The 21,139-nt window shown below is 40.6% G+C and overlaps 1 long non-coding RNA gene across 1 annotated transcript in view; it reads right to left on the bottom strand.

Moving 5' to 3' along the window:
• Positions 1-1,131: 1,131 nt before the first annotated feature.
• The window catches only part of LOC107183449, a 51,699-nt gene continuing 31,691 nt past the window's right edge, over positions 1,132-21,139 (bottom strand). The window contains exons 3-5 of the long non-coding RNA XR_001514238.1: positions 11,402-11,474; positions 10,564-10,803; positions 1,132-1,210 (exon numbers count right to left, since the gene is read on the bottom strand). This is a non-coding gene — a long non-coding RNA (uncharacterized LOC107183449). The remainder of the gene's footprint in view (positions 1,211-10,563; positions 10,804-11,401; positions 11,475-21,139) is intronic.

The raw sequence follows: 21,139 nt of genomic DNA, 5'->3' as shown, positions 1-21,139 counted from the left end.
CCTCTATACCCTCAGCCTGCTTAGCTTTGAATTTAAATGTAGAGCTCTTCAACTTTCAGTCCTAAATCCTTGCTACCAGTCACTGTCTCAGCTCTAACCACAATGGCATCCCTCCTGCCCCCATATTCACGAAGCCCCCTTCCATCTAACTCAGGGCCTTTGTCTTCTCTGTTAGGAAAGTTCCTCTTTCTCACCAGCCTAAATATATATTTCTTTCATATTTTAGTTTAGTCATCACTTTTTCAGGGATGCCTTCTCCTACTTATCTAACTAGGTCAAATCCCCCTGTTATATGCTTTCATAACACTATGCTATTCTCATGAGTACTAAGCACCATAGTAAGTTATGTCTTAAACATTTTTTAAATTTAGTATCTGTGAGCTCCTGGGGAAACATTGAAAGCCCAGCATAAATATTTATAAAAAATGAATGCCCTCCTCACAATATTATTTCATAAATTATTTGCAACAAATTTTCCTAATGGTCCATAAGTATTAAAAGAATTAATGGCTTTCCCTGTGGCCCACTGTCTTACCTATTAAACAGGAGCCTCCCCTGCTCACCACAGAGGGGCTTCAAACAGATAAATAAATAATTAAAGTGTTTGATATTAAAATTTAAAATTGTATCAGTTTGGATAGGCTAAATAAACTACTGAATCAAACAAATGCAAACACCTGTGGCTTGAATACAACAGAAGTTTGTTTCTTGTTTATGTAATAGTTGAGAAGGGGTGTTCCGGCCAGTGGGCAGCTTTTCTCCATGCATTGACTTAGGAATTAAAGTTCCTTCCATTCTGTGACTTCCCTGTGGTCTTATGATCATCTGCATCCAACCAGGGAAAACAGCATGGAGGAGGAGTCCCTGCTCTCCGAAAGCCCCAGCCCCGTAGAGGGGCCCCGCCAGGCACTCTGTTCACCAGGGAACTGACTTGATGCCATTACTAAGGAAGAAGGAAAGCATACATTTTGCAGGCAGCCAGGGGTCTCTGCTACTATCACCCGAATTAAAGTCTCTTTATTGTTTTAGCTTTGCTCTGCTTTTTGAGCATGTGGCAATTACAAGTAGTAGTAATAATCTGGGCTGAAGTTAGGTCTGATTGAATGGCAATAAAAACCCCCTCTTACCATTTCCTAGTGATGAGACGCAATGCTACTCTGAGTATGTTCCATGGTGATTTGGTTGTGCAAGTTGAGTTTTTTCTCACCGTCTATTCTCCAAAGTAAGAAAAGGAAAAGGAATCATTGAGGAAAACATACCTATTTATTCCCAGGCTCTTCACATAATCTCTTCCAATGGCAGTTTAAATGTTATTAGGACCACCCCAGCCAGGGGGCTCAGTTGGTTGGAGTATCACTCCATACACCAGAAGGTTATGGGTTCAATTCCCAGTCAGGGCACACGCCTGGGTTGTGGGTTTGACCCCTGGTCAGGGCACATGGAGGAGGCAGCTAATCAATGTTTTCTCTCACATTGATGTTACTCTCCCCCCACCTCTCTCTAAAAAATCAATTAAAAAAACATCCTCGGGCCCTAACCGGTTTGGCTCACTGGATAGAGCATCGGCCTGTGGACTGAGGGGTCCCAGGTTCAATTCCAGTCAAGGGCATGTACCTTGGTTGCAGGCACATTCCCAGTAGGGGGTGTGCAGGAGGCAGCTGATCGATGTTTCTAACTCTATCCCTCTGCCTTCCTCTTTGTAAAAAAATCAATAAAACATATTTTTTTAAAAAATCCTCAGGTGAGGATGAAAAAAAAGTTATTAGGACTAAAAGCTGGCTTCCTCTTCTGACATAATCAGTTCTTAGTTATTTATTTGCTGGATATAATCTATTGCTCCTCTAGGTCTACCCTCCACCCTCTTTTGTGCTTCAAGAGGCTGACTGTTTAAACTGAATGGACTGGTTCCCTTATGCTCTGGCTTCCTGTCAGGTTTCGCTAAAGAAAAGCACCAGCAGGGGTCAAAGCAAAGAAAGGGTCACCATGAACTAGCTCATCCATAGGCCACAGCTCCTATCAGGAGGGGTCCCCACAAAGCCTCCCTCCCTCCCTCCCACCCTCCCTCCCTCCTTCCCTCTCTCCCTCCCTTCCTTCCTTCCTTCCTCCCTCCATTCCTCCCTCCCTTTCTCCCTCCCTTTCTCCCTCCCTGCCTCCCTTTTTCCTTCTCTCTTCTCCTCCTCCCTCTTCTCTCTTCTCCTTCCTTCCACCTTCCATCCTTCCTTCCCCTCTCTTTCTCTTTCTTTGAGACTTCAGGCTGAGCTAAGTATTACTATCCTCCCTCCTTCCTTCCTTCCTTCCTTCCTTCCTCCCTTCCACTGAAACAAAACCCGTCTGGAGTGGTTTGATGAGGTGCCAGTTTGTAACCTCTATCCCAGAATGTAAGCCCAGTCCCTAGTCCACTGCTCTGATCCAATACCTATATAGCATTTTGCTATTCTGCCTTTTAATATCATGTGCTTTTCCTCCCAACACATCCTACTAGCATTACTAATTCAAGTTAGGCTTACCATATCCTTAACATTTAAAAAAGTAGCCATATCTGTCTATAAATCCGTATTATATACTACAGTATTCTGTTTCTCCTCCCAGCAAATTCAACTGCACTGAATTTTGTTCTGGGCACATTTCACATTCCTTCAACTACTAGGTCCATGTTGGGTTCTATTAATATCCTTCCAGGTACTTCCCAACCACACTCAGCTTGTGCCATTCTCTCCATTATATCATTCCAAACATTAAAAAAATATCAAAGTTCATGACTTCAAAACAAGACCTCTAAAAGACTTGTTGTGTTCCTCCCTGATTGACATTACACAAATAATAACTTTCTTAATTCCTTCCAGGAAATGTAATAGAGCCTCCTCCCCCCACCCCCGGATGTCACTTTTCAAAGACTGGTAAATAGTCATTTCAGAAGAGTTAATATAATTGCTATGGGGGGCGGGGGGGGGACAACAGTTCTCTTTAACCATGCCACAACATTTTAATATGCTGATGAGTGTAAAAGCATTTATAAAATTTAAAAAATACTTTTGAAGTATGTTCATTCATTTATTCATTCAACAAATTGTTACTGAGCACCTACTATGTACCAGTCACTATTTGAGGCACTAGGTATTATTAGTGAAAAAATTAGCATGAAATTTCCATTCTCAATTGAGTTCAGATTCCATAATATTAGGTTAGAATATAAAATGAGCTATTCCTATTCATTACAGCGATGTAAAAATATGTAAGCCAAATGGACAAAATATCAGAAAAGAATATGTAAAAATTAAAATAGTATGGGGTGTGGGGAAGCATGGGACTTGGTTGGCATGTCTGTAAGGAGGATTCTCCAAAGTGGCAGCCTCTACCTTGACTTTTCCAAACAAGTCCGATCCCCAGGAGTGTTTTGCTAGAATCTCTCTGTTTAGTCTTTAAAAACCCGACCTTGTAGAAGCATATACTTTCTCAAGGATACTTACCCTGCTGATTGTATCTAGGGATTAATTTGAGTTCAAGCTGTCATGACAATAAAAGCCCAAGAAGGCAGGCAAACAGGACTGCTTTTTGCTTCTAAAGTAAAACAGCCCCTTAGCCTCTTTTTCACAGACACATGTGTCAGAGCAATCTGTTCATCGTTGCTCAGGGTCTGCCCGTTAGCCCCGGTGGGTGTGTGGCTAGAAGGGGTCAATGGGGAAGAATTAATATCACTGCTATGGGAAAGTTATCTGTATAACTGGCAACAATAAAGATAAATTTTTAAGAAAGAGATGCAGTTCTACCAAAAAAACGTGGGTATGTTAGAGAAGTTACAGATTATTTCTTTCTCTATTCAATATCAAATCCATAAGTTAATTATTTAAAAATTAAAAATAAACAACTCATTGGCCACCTGTAAACACTGCTAGTATACCAACTCATTATTCTGAACATTGATAAACAAATAAAATGACCACTGTCTTAGTCCATTCAGGCAGCTATAACACAGTATCACTGACTGGGTAGCTTATAAATATCAGAAATGTACTTCTCATAGTTTTAGAGGCAGAGAGACCAACAAGGAGTACAAATAAGATCAAATGTGACATCTACTTTCAGCATCACTATGAAACAGGGAATACTATGAACTTAAAATCACCTACAAGTCGAGAAGTGGAACTTACATTCCAGCAGAGCTCCCACTGTCAGTGCCCGCCTGAGGATGTAGAGAGCAATGGTACAAGAGGCTTAAGAAGCTCAGGAAAAAAAAATAGCAGAACACAAACAAAATTACCCTGGAAAGAAAAAGTCCAAAATAAGTGCCAAAATACTGATCACTTAGTAGTCCATGGCACCTGATGGAGGGGAGGGACTTGAAAGTGAGTAGGATCAGAAGAGGTAAAAGAGGAAATATCACTTCTCAGAGGAAAAGTGATAAAAAGGAGTAGAGCCATTTGGAAGGTGGCAGTGAAGGGACATAAGGAAGTAAAAGGCAAAAATTAAGGATCCTGCAGAAATAAAAGAAAAATAAATCATGTCAACATCTCTCCCACCCACTACCACCACCAATATAATCATCTACTAAGAAGAAAATGCATTTACTAAAACAAGAGAAGAGAATGCTTATGAACCAGAAATTTTCCTGGAAATGCTTTGCGATAGAAAATCAAATTAAACAAATTCCATAAAAGCTTTTGTAAGTGGGAAAAAAATAGACTATATGAATCAAAACATTTCAACTAAATTTTTCCTAAAGATTTTTCTCTAAAAATGCCAACAGATTCAAACTAATTTAAATGACGTCAAACAAATATTTGGATATATTAAAAAATCTAGAATCATAAATCTAAAACAAAAACAAAAACAACAACAAGAAACAGAAATAGACCCAGGAAGACCTATGTAAAGGAAGAAATGCATAAGGGATTGAATGGGGGGAGGGAGGAAATTTTAAGAAAAAAAACAAACTATCTCAGAAATGAAGAATAAGCCTGGCTGGTGTGGCTCACTGGTTAAGCATCAACCCAAGAACCATGAGGTCACAGTTCGATTCCCGGTCAGGGTATATGCCCAGGTTGTGGGCTTAATCCTCAGTAGGGGGGCATGCAGGAGGCAGCTGATTGATGATTCTCTCATCATGGATGTTTTTATCTCTCTTCCTCTCCCTACTTCTCTCTCTGTAAAATCAATAAAAACATATATTTTTTAAAAGGCTAAAATGAAGGAATAGGCAAAAATATATTATGCAAAAGGGCTTGCCATGTTGATTTCAGCCTAAAAGGCATTAAATAAGACAAATGATGACACTTTATGATACTAAAATCCATGACAGCTATGAATATCCATGTACCAACTAACCCAATAACTGCCTAATAAAGTAGAAACTACAGGAGATAGAATGAGAAATAGACACTACATAGGATACTTTAATGGCAAGTCAAGCAGATGAAAAATAAGAAACTCTACAAGGAACATCTAAGCAACATGAGTCATAAGGTCAATCATGTGGATACTATACCCTGATAATAAAGAACATTTTTTTAAGTATAGTGGAACATTCAAAAAATTAATCATATTTTAGGTCACAAAGAAAACATCAAGTTTCATAAAATAGAAATACTGCACACAATACTATGGCATTACAAGCAATAAAACTAGAAAATTTAAAAGAGAAATTGTACAATAAAAAGCCACTTCTGGTTGTGGGCACGTCCCCAGTGGGGAGTGTACAGGAGGCAGCTAATCGATGTTTCTCTCTCATTGATGTTTCTAACTCTCTATCCCACTCCCTCTCTGTAAAAAATCAATAAAATATATTTTTAAAAAAGAGAATATTAAAAAAGTTAAAAAGCCACTTCTGCTGGAAATTTAAGTCTTCTATTACACAAGTCTTGAGTGAAATGAGAAATATAAACATAGGTTAAGAATCTCTGAAAAAAAAATGATGACAATGAAAACTGTGTATCAAAATCTGTGGGTATGTTTGAAGCAGTGACCAAGGAGAATTTCTAGCTTTTTGCTGTAGCGGAAAATAATAAAGACATATTCACGTCCTAGTTCCCAGAACCCGAGAATACTGTCTCTTTGGCAAAAGTGATTATTGAATGAAGAATCTTGAGCAGCAGAGCTTATTCTGGATCATCCAGACCAGACAGGCCCTAAATAGCATCACATGCATCCGAATGTGAAAGAGGCAGAGGAAGACAGACACTAAAAAGAACAAAGGAAGCCCTAACCGGTTTGGCTCAGTGGATAGAGCGTCGGCCTGCGGACTGATACAATACAGAACAACCATCATTCAGAACCACCTGAAAGGTGCTGCATGGAAGTCCTACAATGAGAGAAGTAAAGAAGAAAGCACATGGAGACTGGTAGGAGGGGCAGAAGCACGGAAGGGGCTGGTCTGACACCCAGGTGTGGTTTTTCTAATTGGGAAAGACAGCTCAGCTGTGGAGGCCTCCCATGAGGAGCAAGGGGTCCCAGCCCCACACAGACATCTCAGCACAGGGTTCCAGAGCTGGGAAGAGAAGTCACCTTAACTTCGGTCCATGAAAACCAGCAGGGCCCTAGCTAGTTTGGCTCAGTAAATAGAGCATCGGCCTTCAGACTGAAGGGTCTCGGGTTCTATTCCAGTCAAGGGCACATGCCTGGGTTGCAGGCTTGATCCCCAGTAGGGGGCATGCAGGAGGCGGCAGATCAATGATTCTCTCTCATCATTGATGTTTCTATCTTTCCCATTCCCTTCCTCTCTGAAATCAATAAGCATATATTTTTTAAAGAAAGATATATTCACTGCAGGCAAAGGACAAAATGAGACTCTCAATACTTTAGGGTCTAATTACCTTCAACTAGACAAAGATCCTTTCTTCTTCCACAGGTAGTTAAGCTTGCCCTTCTTTTTATTTTGTTTGTTTTAGGTTCTGTACTTGATTAATTTTGTGGCCACAACTGGTATGTTTGCAAAAATATATAAGTGGGCATTTTAAAACTCAACAAGCTCACTTTAATTTTTCACAGTTCTTATAAAATCTTCAAGAAGAAAGCAGTAAACCCTAACCGGTTTGGCTCAGTGGACAGAGCGTCAGCCTGCGGACTCAAGGGTCCCAGGTTCGATTCTGGTCAAGGGCATATACCTTGGTTGCAGGCACATCCCCAGTGGGGAGTGTGCAGGAGGCAGCTGATCAATGTTTCTCTCTCACTGATGTTTCTGACTCTATCCCTCTCCCTTCCTCTCTGTAAAAAAATCAATAAAATATTTTAAAAAAAGAAGAAGAAGAAAGCAGTAATTAGACTGGCACCCCTGTGAGTGCTCAGTGACATGAAAAGGTTGTTAAAGGGAGACTTCGGAGGGAAGCAAATTCAACCATCAGGGACCAACACAGGCTGCAGGACTCAGTCTTAAGGTCAGTCACGTCTGAGCAGAGAACCCTCCCAATTCCAACTCAAAATCACACATCAGGGAGCCAAGGGTCATTTCTCAGTTTGCTGACAATGCCAGGATTCTAATAAATTAGTTCAAAGGTATCTGAATATGCCCCATCACAGCTGCTAATGATTGCTGAGTATGCAAAATGGACTCAAGTTCATTAAACAAGTATTTTTCCTTTATATCGTCATGTGTATGCAATGCATACACCTAAACAGGTCATGATAATGATTTAAAACAGTTATGCTGTCATTTTTATAAACTACTTTTCTTTTTCATACTGACCTTGCCTGGATTTGCTATCAAGGCAAGACTGGCCTCATAGAATGAGTTTGAGTTTTCTGTTCTCTAAAAGGACTTGTGGAAGTTTATGCCTTGAAAATTTGGCAGGACTCACCTGTAAAACAATCTGAGCCTGGAGTTTCCTTTCATGATGAATTATTAACTGCTAGTTGAATTCTTTAATAGTTTTAGAACTACTTGGGCTTTCTATTCTTTTTCAAACAGAAAAATAATTCTTTTTCTGATATGTGTGGAAGAGGTTAATTCTGGAAAACTTAAAGCCCTTATCTCTTTAAATATTGCCTCACTCTATTCTCACTTTCTGGGACTCCAATTAGATATATATTTCCTCATATATCTACTTCTTTTTCAGATTTTCTAATTCCTTTTCCCCCTCAGCTGTGGTAATTATGTCTATATCTAATCTAATCTTAAACCCACTCAATGAGTTTTTAAATTTTGAACAATCGTATTTTCCATTTCCAGAAACTCCCTTTTATTTTCAAGTCTACCTTTTCATTCCTGATAGTCTTTGGTTGCTTGCTCATTTTTGCAACTGTGCTGATTATTTCTTCAAATATTTTGAGGATAGTTGCCTTATATTCCGTAGCTGACAATTCTGACAACTGAAGTCTATGGAGTCTAAATCTGTTGCTTATTTTTTTCAGATGATTCTCATTCATAATGGCTTACCTTCCAATATGCAGAGTGATCGTGACTGTGAAATGATTGCTTAATCTACAAACTGAATAGTTGAAGATTTCCTCCAGAGACAACCGCTTCTGCTTCTGATCACGCTGACTGTCCCAGGCTCAGTTTCTTCAACTGGCCACCAGACCAAGGCTCAATATCTTGGTAGTAGTGCAGCAACTGACATGTGTCTTCAGGGAAGCTCTGCCTCATGCTTTTATTGCCCTTACTCTGTAGGTTGTCATATTTGTGGGAAGAGGGTTCTTGGAGACGCCTACTACCTGTTATGAGACCAGAGATGCCTGAGAAAGTGTGTCCCGGAGAGCCACACTGCAGAGCAGAACTCCGACTGCGGTAGTTTGTTCTCTGTTTACTTGGTTAAGCTGCATCTATGTTTCCCAAAATCCTCTCCTCCTGTGGCTGTGGGTTTGAGGTGACTGAGAACTTGATGTGATATTGAGACGGCAAAAGTGAAGCAATGGCCGTTACTCTCTGGAAGTTGTTATAGTCAGACATGGTGACAGAAATATGCAAAGGTGCCCTGCAGGATGGAGCGTGTCCTTGCTCTCCTCTGCTCCATGTTCAGTTCTTCTTCCCAACTCCTGACCCTGTGGGCCAACAGCAGCCCGACACCTATCTCCAGCCACACAGGTGGTAGCTTCCCAAGACCTGCCCAGGAGGTTCCCATCACTGGACGTGCGTGGTTCTCTACACCTGGCCGCTGACCTTTCCTCCAATGATCTGACTCCCTCCTGGACCTTCACTTCCCCTGCTCCTTCTCAACTGCAGGAGATATAACTCCTATAAAATCCCTTACCCAAAAGCACTCCTAATGTCTCTTCTCTTCAGACTGCACTCCAAGATATCCCCACGGCTTTTTTTATTAGCTTAATTAATCTTTTTTTTTTTCAAAAGCCCAGAACATGCATATATAAAGCTTTCATTAAACCAATGAACCTTAACTGTGCCCTGCTTTATGCTAGGCACTGTTCCAGTCTCTGAGGTAAGCAGTATAAATGTAGCAGGGCCAAAAGTGCAGCACATGGTGGAGAAACAACATAGTGAGTAAAGCAGGCTGGAACATAGGGTCCACAGTGAAACAAGTGCTGCCCTCTCCCTAGAGAGTGGTATCAGTCAGGGACCACTCATTAGGCTAAGTCGATATTCTTTTCTTTTTTAAAATGTATTTTTATTGATTTCAGGGGGAGGGGGAGAGGGAGAGGGAGAAGGAGAGGGAGAGGGAGAGAGAGAGGGAGAGAGAAGAAACATTGACTGGTTGCCTCCTGGACATTCCCTGACTAGGGAACCTGCAACCGGATATGTGCCCTGAGCAGGAATCTAATCTGCCACCTGATGTACGGGATGATACTCCAACCAACTGAGTCACACTGGTCAGGGCTCTGAGGGCATTTAAAAGATTGCTTCCAGTGAAAGACAAACACATAGAATCACAATGTTATGAGGTAAATTTAAATGATAAAACTCAGGAGCATTTGAGATATTGCTCCCTGGCATATGTCATCAGTTTTGGCTCAAATAAACTCTTATAAAAAAAATTTAAACGATAGAACTCAACACAGACCCAGAAGACAGACTTCCAATCCAACTGGGTTTGTCAGAGAAGACTTTCAAATGCAGAAACCCTTGAAGTGTTGAAGTAAGTCTCTCAGACTTGAGAAAAGTAAGGCTTCTTCTTTAAAAGGGTTTGGTGTGTTGGTGGGCTGTATTGACAATTCTTCACCGTTTTTCTCTATCCCAACTCAAAACACCTGTGCTGTAGCAGTCTGTGCTATATTTAGTTTGCAAGTAGTGACTTAGTTTTATCCAAGCAATACCATTTGTCATGTAAAATTAAAGTTGCTAATTTAGAACGAATGGGTTTTATAGTTCTTTATATTTCATTTGTGACTATGTTTTGGTTTTATTAGTCTAATAAAAAATTTATACCTAACTTATGTATATACATATTTAAGTTACATTATCATATAATTAATTCAAGTCAACTCCAGATGCAATGAGTTGTTTTTTCTTTAGGAGAAATCTCTATGTTGCTCAGGTTTGAGAAACATGAGGAGTCGTCTTTACCTTCCTCTCCCTTACCATCCTACCCTCCTTCCCCAAGAGACAATCACCACGTCATGCTAATTTCACATCATGACCATTTCTCCTTCCCTCCTCCACCTTCACTATCCCTATCTTACCTGAGTCCTTCAGTGGTTTGTCATCCCAGCATCTACAGGACCAATGCAAGCTCCTGCCTATGGGCCTCTGCACTGTGTCTGGCCTTCAGCGGGTACAGTGTGTCATTGACCTCAACCTGCCGCTGTTCTTTTCTCATACCTGCATGACGGTTATCACAAATGCATGTCCCCAACACAGCCGTTACAACCACAGGTGCATATGTGGGCAGAACTTCATTATAAGGTGATCAGCTTGATGACCTAGAATATTTTTTTTACATTTTTTAAATTATCATCACAATATAAAAACAAAACGTTTAAAATTCTCACAGATAACTCATGAACAATCCCCTCTCCCTGTTGAGTAAAGCCCAAGCAAATGCATAGCACAGTAGCCCTCAACCCAGGCTACACCCATGAGTAAGGGATCCTCAATTTAAAGTTTAAAAGTTTTAATAACCAATAATACCACCCACTAAAGCAATTATTATGTATGATTTAACACAAAATTGGGAAAATTAACTCAGGAACTATGTATGGAAAAGGAGAGTTATTATTAAACAGGGTGAGATGTTATACTATTTTTACAGTCTTGACAATACTTATAAGGAGTTTTAATAACACAAAAAGCATCCAAATATTCTGCCTTTCCTCATTCTCTCCCAGAGTTCCTCCAGTTGTTAGCCTAAATAATTGCCTTAGAATACCATTGTTATCCCCATATGCCGCTGTTAGAAACTTGTCCTGGAGACCTATAAAATTTAGGTGGTCTGCTTCTTCAAAGGAAAATGTTAACTCTTGATGGGTTGAAATTTTGGAATGAAATAAGTTCCTGAACAAGGTATATTTATTCACTTACTCATTTATCACATATTTAACAAGCAACAATAACATGTCAGAAACCATTTGGCAGTAGGGACCCAGGACCTGTACTGGACAAGACAAACAGTCAATGACAACAAGTGGTTAAATAAGTAAATGACATAAGTTCTGATATAGTAAGTACTATAGAAAAAAATAAGCCAGGTAAAGAAAGAGAGCCGCTGGAGGTGGCTAATTTTGGTAGTCAGCCCTACAAATTCTTAGATAAATACACAGACTTTTTTTTTCTGCACTAAAAATTTCTGACTCCCTCTCCCATCCAGGTGTTAAGAGATTGGGGCTCCAGCTTAGAATATGACTTATTTGTTCCCCTTTAGAACACATGGGAATAGTTGAAAAAAATTTGCATGGAGTTACTGAAAAAAAAAAAGTAATAATTCCAATCACCTGTTATTTCTAAGCAGAAGGAAGCACAAAGACTTTTTTTGATTAATTATTAAAAAGCTTCTCATTACAATAGGTCTACTATGCTGAACAAACAAAACCTGATCTTGAATATTATTCAGCAATATAAAAGAAGGAAATCCTGCCATTTGCAACAACATGGATGGACCTTGAGGGCATTATGCTAAGTAAAAAAAAGTCAGACAGAAAAACACTAATATCATATGACTTCAATTATATGTGAAATCTGAAAAAAAAAATTAACTAATAGCTACAGAGAGCAGATTGGTAGTTGCTAGAGGCAGGGAGTGTGATGGGGGTACAAAGTAGGTAAAGTCAGTGAAAAGGTACAAACTTCCAGTTGTAAAATAAATAAGTCCTGTGAACATAACGTACAGCATGGCGACTATAGTTAATAATACTGTGTTGTATAATTAAAAGTAGAGTAGATCTCAAAAGTTCTCATCACACACACAAAAACTGTAACTATGTGTGAGGATAGATGTTAACTAGACTTATTATAGTGATCATTTTTCAATATATACATATATCAAACTATAATATTGTAGTAATATAATGAACTAATATAATGTTATATGTCAACTATACTTAATAAAAAATAAATAGAATAAAATAGGTCCCAACTATGAGATCTTGTCACTGTGAGTTCAATAGCAGTTGAGATTTAGAGATCTGGCCTATAGTTAAAAGTTGCTTAAGTATCACCTGGCCAGCATGGCTCAGTGTTGAGTGCCAACCTATGAACCAGGAGGTCACAATTTGATTCCTGTTCAGGGCACATGCCCAGGTTGTGGGCTCAATCTCCAATGTGGGGCATATAGGAGGCAGCTGGTCAATGATTCCCTCTCATCATTGATGTTTCTATCTCTCTCTTCCTCTCCGAAATCAATCTACACTAATAAAAGAGAAAGATGCAAATTGACCATACCTTCACAACACCACCAGCCAATCAGGAGTGAGTATGCAAATTAACCCAACAAAGATGGCAGGTTAATTTGCATATGCAGGTGCTGAGCATCCGGGGGCAGGGCAGGATGCTTGCGTCATCGCCATGGCAACAACACAGGCATTCTGTACTGCCCCAGTCGTTCCAGGCAGCGAGGGAAGGTGGAAAGGCGGCTCTGGCCCGAGCAAAGGCAGTGTCGGCAGCCAGGGGAAGGAAGGCCCATTCTTGCACGAATCTTCGTGCATCAGGCCTCTAGTAAAAATATATTTTTTTAAAAGTTGTCTAAGTATGATCAGATATTTAGGTCTAACATCTCTGACCTGGCAACTCCATATCTTTCCAGGGCATGACCAACTTACAAGGTGTAGTAGACACCCATGCTCAATGTGACTCCTAAAGTTCTTCTAGCAGAATGTTCCTAGGTTCTGGCAGCTTATGAACAGATAAGAGTTTCTCTAACTTATAGTATTGTACTTCCTGGAAAGCTTTATGAGGAGTGGGAGCTAATCTCAGGGGCTAATCAAGAAATCCTGCTGGAAGACTGGGACTGGTATCTAAGAAACTTATACCTAAAGCAGTTTCTCAAAGCCATGACCAATGGCATCACTATCATCTGAGAACTTGTTAGAAAAGCAAATTACAGGGCACTATCCCACACACATTGAATCAGAAATCATGGTGGTGAGGCCCAGCAATTTATATTTAACAAGACTTCCAGGAAATTCTGAGGCAGATTTAGAGTTTAAGAACCATTGATCAAAGGTTTTCAAAAAGACATTGTCAGTTTTACCAAGAAGCAGCACAATTGGAAACAACCTGGTGGACAGCACACCTAAAAATTCCAAGAATATGGCAAGCTGATGGAGAAAGTAAAGAATTAGACTTTGTTTTCTAAGAATTGGGTGCTATAATATATGGAACCATTTAGCTCTCCGGTCTAAGTAGTTGGGCAGAATCTGGGTCCAGATCTGGACAAAAGGCAGGGTTGTTGCTGAGGCCAGAGAAGCAACTGCCAATAAAATAAGTTCCAGAACAGCTACAGACTTTAAAATTTTATGGTAGAACTAGAGGCCCGGTGCATGAAATTCGTACACAGGAGAAGGGGTCCCCACAGCCCAGCCTGTAACTTCTCCAATCCGGGACCCCTTGGGGAATGTCTGACTGCCTGTTTAGACCCAATCCCAGGGACATCCCTCTCACAATCCTGGACCGCTGGCTCCTAATCATTCCCCTGCCTGCCTACCCGGTCACCCCTAACTGCCCCCCACCCCCACCAGCCTGATCACCCTCACTGCTTCTGCATGTTGGCCTGATCACCCCTAACTGTCCCCGCTGCCAGCCTGGTCACCCCTCACAGTCCTTCCCCCCTACCCCCCACCAGCCTGATCACCCCACGCAGCCTGTTGTTCAGTTGTTTGGTCATCCCTCACTAACTCCCCTGCCGGCCTGATCGCCCCACACAGCCTGCTTGTTCAGTCGTTTGGTCGACCCTCACTAACCCCCCCTGCAGGCCTGGTCATAGGTAGCCATCTTTGTGAGGGCATGAGGGATAATTTGCATATTACCTCTTTATTATATAGGATTGGCCATTCTCATGTTCTACCCATACTATGACACATTGAAGACACATCAATTTGCTTTAAGCAGAATCCCATCCTGCCTATAAATTATCTTGCACCTCAAATATGGCACACATTTAAAAAAGACATTGTTGTGTTTTTGGTCTCTGTGTCTGGATTTAATTGTTTGCAGCACAATGCTCAAAGTAATCACAAATATTTGGCTGTGCAAAGAGGGTAGTGCTCAAGTACAAATGGGCGACATGATTTCCTTTAAATAAACACTAAACACACCCCGGTCCTCCAAGCACCTGGGCTCTAGGCCTGTGGATCCAGGAGGATGTCAGGGTTCCTCTCCCCACAATCAATGCATGGAATCAGGATGCCAGTGGTCATCAAAATAATGAGTTCATTCTAGAGCCCTTCCCAGAGCGCTACACATGATCTGGCTGGGCAAGGACATTGGAATTTCTGGAAGACCAATGGTCCATAACAGTGAAGTATTCCATGCAGCTCTCCTGGTCCCATGTTTAGGTGAGGGTTGCACGTAGATGACTTCCTCCAGCTGGTCCTATATGACCAGCATATGGATCTGTGATTTTTGCTAATGCGAGGGCCATTCATTGCATTCATAGCTGTGTCCTTCCGCATGTGAGAATGTGTTAGGCTGCCAGTAATTCCTTCTCTGTGAGAGCCAAGGAGAAAGCCTCCTGGTGTCACTCTTCACGTAGTGGCTTCCATAAACTCTTGGACTCCAGCAGCACAGGAAATCTGGTCCCCTGGTATTTTCTCAAGAAAAACAGAAAACAAAAACATGAAGAAATTACATCCTCTAAGATAATTGTCATTAGTAACTAAAGAATTGGTAGAGAAATGCAGAGCTTGCAATCAAGCACACTTGTGGCCCTGATTTCAGAACCTTGGATTGGCTACAAGAAACCCTTTCTAGGCTAATTCCAAAGATTATGGAAGGATTGTATTCTACAGCCTCAAGCATCTGTGAACTAAAAAAGTCAGGCAAAATGGTAAAGACAGTGAAATTCACCTTTGGTCCCCTCTCCCCACACTTCTTTCTGTAATCCTCTCCCACCTCCAGGTAACCCATCACCACCCACATTCAATCAGTCAAATTATTCCACCTTTGCATGTCTCACTCATCACCTTGACCCAAATGTCTAAGGCTGGGTGAAAACAACCTTGTCAGATTTCATAAATGTGCTACGATGGCTCAACCTGAAATCAGACACCCTGTCACAAGGGAAACAGAGCTTGTCAAAGAAATTCATATTAAAATTGGGTAGCTCTCAAATTACAGCTTAGAAAACTTTATTTTTAGAGATAAGTTTTATACTTTATACTTTGTACTGTTTCTCAAAAACTAAACTTTAAAAAATGGCACTTCATTTTAAAAACCATAATTTTACTATTATGGATCCATTAAAATTTTTATCTGTCAATAATTAAAAATCATTTCTATTTTTAAAGAATTTTAATTTTTAGACTCTATTCTGCTTACTCTTAAAGTTGAATAAAGTTAATTTCTTGCCCTGTAAAACACTTCATTCTTTTGCCATATCTAAAATAAACTAATGTATATGTCCTTTCCATTCAAATTCCAGTCACTTACCAGTTGGTAAAACTAGATATATGGTCCTCATGTTGCTTCAATAAAGTCAACATTCTCAACTTTGCTCTCAATGTTGTTGAAATATATTTTTGAATATATGTATATATATTTGAAACATATATTTGAATAGTATATATATTCGAATATATTTTTTAAGATCTTTGAAAATATGTCTTTGAAAAGTCTATTTCCAGGAGTCCAGTTTCCAAGTTTTCTTTCCTCGTCTTTTCTTTTTTTTCTTTCTGTTTCTCCCTGACAACAAAAGGGCTAAGGAAAATAAACTAAGGGTGAAAATGTTTACAGGGTGTAATTCATCTAGGACTTCTATTTAAAGGAGAGTGTGAGATTCGGGACTTTTGTTTACGAGTTTTGTTTCTACCTTACCAAGTATGGAAGGTCCCTTGATGTTTTCTTTACCATCTTGCGGTGGCCTGTCATCCTGCTGTCCCAGGAAGGGGAGAACAATCCATTTATGAGGATAGGTGGGAATGGTATGCCCCCAACAGTCTGGCCAAAAAAAGCACATAGGCCTGGCCAGTGTGGCTCAGTGGTTGAGCATTGACCTATGAACTTAATGGGTTTGATTCCTGGTCAGGGCACATTCCTGAATTGTGGGCTCAATCTCCAGTAGGGGGTGTGCAGGAGACAACCAATCAATGATTCTCTTTCGTCGCTGATGTTTCTATCTCTCTCCCTCTCCTTTCCTCTCTAAAATATATACATATATATATATGGCTAATATGCTAAGTGTCTGACATTCCGACCGATTGCTATGATGCGCAGTGACCACCAGGGGGCAGACGCTCAACACAGGAGCTGCTGTGATGCACAATGGCCATTTACGGAGAAACGGCAGCATGGACTTGGAGCCCACAAAACAACACTCAGCTTTCCCAGGTGGGACACAGGGTCCGACCACCACCCCGGAGCAACAGCCCACCAAATGGCAGCTTGGACCCAACTGAAAAGAAGTAAGAAATGGTGGACCTTGAAAATGACTTCAGGTTTTCTCACTGCACAGAATATAGTCAAACACTGCTGCAGTTAAATACATTAACCTTTGTTCTCTCTGCATGATCTACAATAATAATCTGCTTCGTGTTGATATTTACTGCTGTGTTGCTGACAATGACCTGAAAGAGAAGTGGGGTGCTTCATTGGGATGGAAAAAGTTTAGCTAAATCAGAAAGCAGGTCTAATTAAGTAAGTTTATTCTATGTCTATAAAAGGCTTAGCTGACTCGTGCATGCGCGATACATATAAAGCTCTCGCTGGCACCAATCGCACGTTTGTATTTCGATCTGTCATTGTCAATTGTGAATTTGGCTGACACTTCTATTATAGAGAAAGGGCGAATAGCAATATTAAAATATTTCTTCTAATTAATTTTCTTTCAAAGTGCACAAATTCATGCACCGGGCCACTAGTAAAAATATATTTTTTTTAAAAAAGCAGACAAGAGTACAACCACCTTGACCCTCCCCTGTCCCTCTGAATGACACCATCAGACAATGTTTATAAAGATGGATTAAATCCCTTGGTCAGAACTCAGTTGATGTGACTGTCCTGGAAAGAGAAACACTTCCACCAAGACCTAAAGAGGAAGGCCTCCCAGCAGTGGCGCCTCCCAGCCTAGAGTTTTTGTGTGTGGGAGGGGGCAGGGGGGAAGCCAGATTCCAGAGTTTTAAGTGACTGGTAGTTTTCCATCAGACCTGAGGTCCTCCCCAACACGGCCCAGCAGTGTGCAGCCCGGTAGCTGGGAAAATAACAGATTGCAATCCAGTGGTTAAGAAGGAAACAGCACAAGTCTCTGGAAGGAAAGACTCCTTTATAGAGAAAATAGAGGAAGCTACAAAGACAATGAGAATGACAAAAGACCTAGGGGAAAATTATAGAGACTTGGAAGGAAAACTATAAAACGTAAAACTATGAAAGAATAGAAAAGAAAACTGTACACACGATATTGGCTAACTATGACTTCTTAAAAGAGAAAATGACAATGAATGATTGTGTTTAAGTCTTCAAGAGCTACTTTACAATTCACCCCTACAAGTAAGGTGGCATCGGGTAAAGAATGAAAAGTTTAGGAGGTTACAACAGGACCAAGAACCGACCGACAGTACAGATTGATAAACATCAAAATGAGTTACTGAATAGTTGTGGAATTTAATTATTTGGAGGAGAATAAAAAGTGAATTTTTAATCATCTTTGTCACATAGCACCCACAATTCTCTGGCACTTGATAGTTGTTACCTGTCCTGACTACTCTGCAGGGCTGTTACAGGTATCAGATAAGACAGTATCCCTGTTAGGACTGGAAACAGCTCTTCTAGTCCTTTCCATGCGGTCAGATTTGTTGAATGAACCTCCCCACTCTCAACTCTTCTATAAAAGGCATCTGGTTTACCCCCCACTACAACCTGGGAGTTTGGTAGGAAACATAATCATGTTCTGTTTTACACTAAGGCCCACGGAAGCCAAGACTGTAGTCTTTGGTCACAGGGGTAGCCACTAAGGTGGTGTGAAGCATCAACTCTCTGTAGAAGCATTTTTGAAAGATATTAGTACTGGTTTCCACTTCAAAAAATTCATTCAAAATCAGCTTTATTACAATAAGAGTGAAGAAGGAAAGAAACAGAAAACCCTTTGATCTAGTTCATTTACTTGGGAAAACGGGTATATCCTGTGACATCTTCCTAATGTCGGTGAATCTGAGACACTTACTGGGTTTGGGAATGTGTGCCCAAGTGTTTTCATATAACCACTCTCAACCAACTGAGCTGATAAACTAAAACATACTGCGTTGCATTGATTACACTGAAACAAAAAGCCTTTTCACCAAGACAGATAACTGAAGTAAAATATTTTCTGAATAAATATTTTTGGTTTGCTAAGCAGCTTTCATATTATGCATCAAAACAGACAATTTTTTCCAAGTCAAAAAAAAATCACAGCTATTCTGTGAATAAAACATTAGGCAAGTGTGAACCTTAGCATCTTCTGAAAAGCAGACCCGAGACCAAGCTTTGATGACTGATTGTAAATCCAACCAGTATAATTAATAAACGTAATGTCAATGACGGAACTGGAATTTCTTATATAATAGTAAACCCTAGATTATTCAGCTTTCAATTATTCATGTTATAAAAAGACTTCCATCCAAGATGAGGGAGGGCAAAGAAAACCAATGTTAAAATACTGTGCGGGCAGACAACATCACTAGCTCTGGATAAAAATGCAGGAAGAGAAAAGGAAGCAGATGGTGGAGACAGGACCAGACACTGCTGTGGGCCAGACATGTCAATGTCCTTAATCTGCATTGATTTGCATGGTAGATAATTTGACCCTTTATTTGAGCGAAATGGAAACCAATTCACAGAGAAGCGATATGTCCAAGATCATCAATAAGAGTAGAAGCCAAACTTGAATCCAAGTATCTCAAGTTCCAAAGCTCCACTGAGGAGAGTGCATGCGCTTGCACCCACCTGCCTCTCCCAGCTCATCCCCTCCCTCTCAGCCCCCTACTCCAGCTCCCGCTCCTCCAACAGGGCAAGTGCTGTCCCTCACCAGGCCACTGACCTGTGTGTTTAGCGTTTAGAAAACACTTATTACCACTTTACCTTGCTGGCTCTTCCTCATCTTTCAGTTTTCAGCATAAGCATCACTTCTTCAGATAGTGGAGCCCCAATCCAAAATGTGGCTCTCTGCAATCTGTCTTCGTGGCACCCACGTCTGTTCCGTTTCACTTGTGTTTTGTAATTACACCTTTAATAGTGCTTCTTCCTTCGATGCTGCTCCCCCACTAAACTACAAGCTTCCGTAGCACAGGAATCACGTCTGTCTGCTCTTTGCTCCTGATCCAGGACCCAGCACGAGGCCCAACACACAGAATGTATTCAATGCATATATTTGAATGAATGAGAAAGTGAAATATGGGAACTGTCTAAAATGATCTACAGGCTGTCTGATAAGGTTAAGTTAGCCAAGAGCATTGAGAATGTATGGTGGTACAGGACTTCTTCAGATCTTTACTGGCGTGTGCCAAAATGGGATATTAACAAAGCGAATAGAGATTATCCCCCTACTTTAAAAAAAACTCACTAATCAAAATACACACGAGAAAGCCACGGAAAACCCTGGGCCCTGAAGCCCTCACCGTGCTGGGAAATCAGCATTGTCCTGGGTTTGCCTGTCACTCCCTTGACCACAAAGCCATGGCTTTTCCTCATTAACTTCACAGTCATCATCGCCTGTCAGCTCCAAGTTACCAAACGGCTGTCTGATTAAAACACGTGCTAGTCTCATCGCCAACTCTTCAATATTAATCACTGTGAATTAATCCAGGCTAGTCCTTTCAGGTTTTACACTAAAAGGTGTCAGACTGGCAAGTCTGGTCTTCCAGTGATGTCCCTGATTTTTGTTATGGGTTTCACTTACCACAACACTGCTCAGGTGACTGACTTCCTGTGGGTGAAGAGTTAATGCATTCTAGTTAAACAAAGATTAAACAGCAAGTCAAAATTCCTCAGTTTTCATTCAGTTCTGTTACTACCTTGCTATGTGCACAAATAATTTTAACCCCTCTAATTTAACTATCTCTTTGTTGTTGTTAATCCTCACCCGAGGATAATTTTTCCATTGATTTTTAGAGTGAACTGGGGAGGGAGAAACAGAGCGAGAAACATCAAATGAGAGAGACACATCAATTGGTTGCCTCCCACACGTGCCCCAACCCAGGTGGGGATGGAGCCAGCAACCGAGGTATGTGCCCTTGACTAGAATCAAACTCGAGACCCTTCAGTCTTCAGGCCAATGCTCTAACCACTGAGAAAAACAGCTAGGGCTAACTTAACTATCATAACTTTCTCATCCGTCAAATTATTAGGTTACCAGTTAGTAATACGGATTTTGTAATAAAAGAAAACACAATAATTTCAAGAGAAACATCAAAAGTGCTTTATTCAAAGTAATGTCCATCACTAGCTACACATTTCCCCATCTTTCAGGTAATTTGTGGATACCGTCCCAATAGAACTTTCCTTGTTTTGAGGCAAACTATTCAGAGACCAAATTTTCCACTTCTTCGTATGTTTTGAAGTGCTGCTCAAAAAGTGCATGTGCCATCGATCAGAACGAGTGGTAATCTGAAGGAGTAAGGTCTGGTGAATACGGAGGGT

This window comes from Myotis davidii, unplaced genomic scaffold (assembly GCF_000327345.1).
Source record: "Myotis davidii unplaced genomic scaffold, ASM32734v1 scaffold21, whole genome shotgun sequence".
Taxonomy (NCBI): Eukaryota; Metazoa; Chordata; class Mammalia; order Chiroptera; family Vespertilionidae; genus Myotis; species Myotis davidii.
The sequence above is the reverse complement of the archived record's forward strand: the minus strand, read 5'-3'. Positions and strand labels throughout refer to the sequence as shown.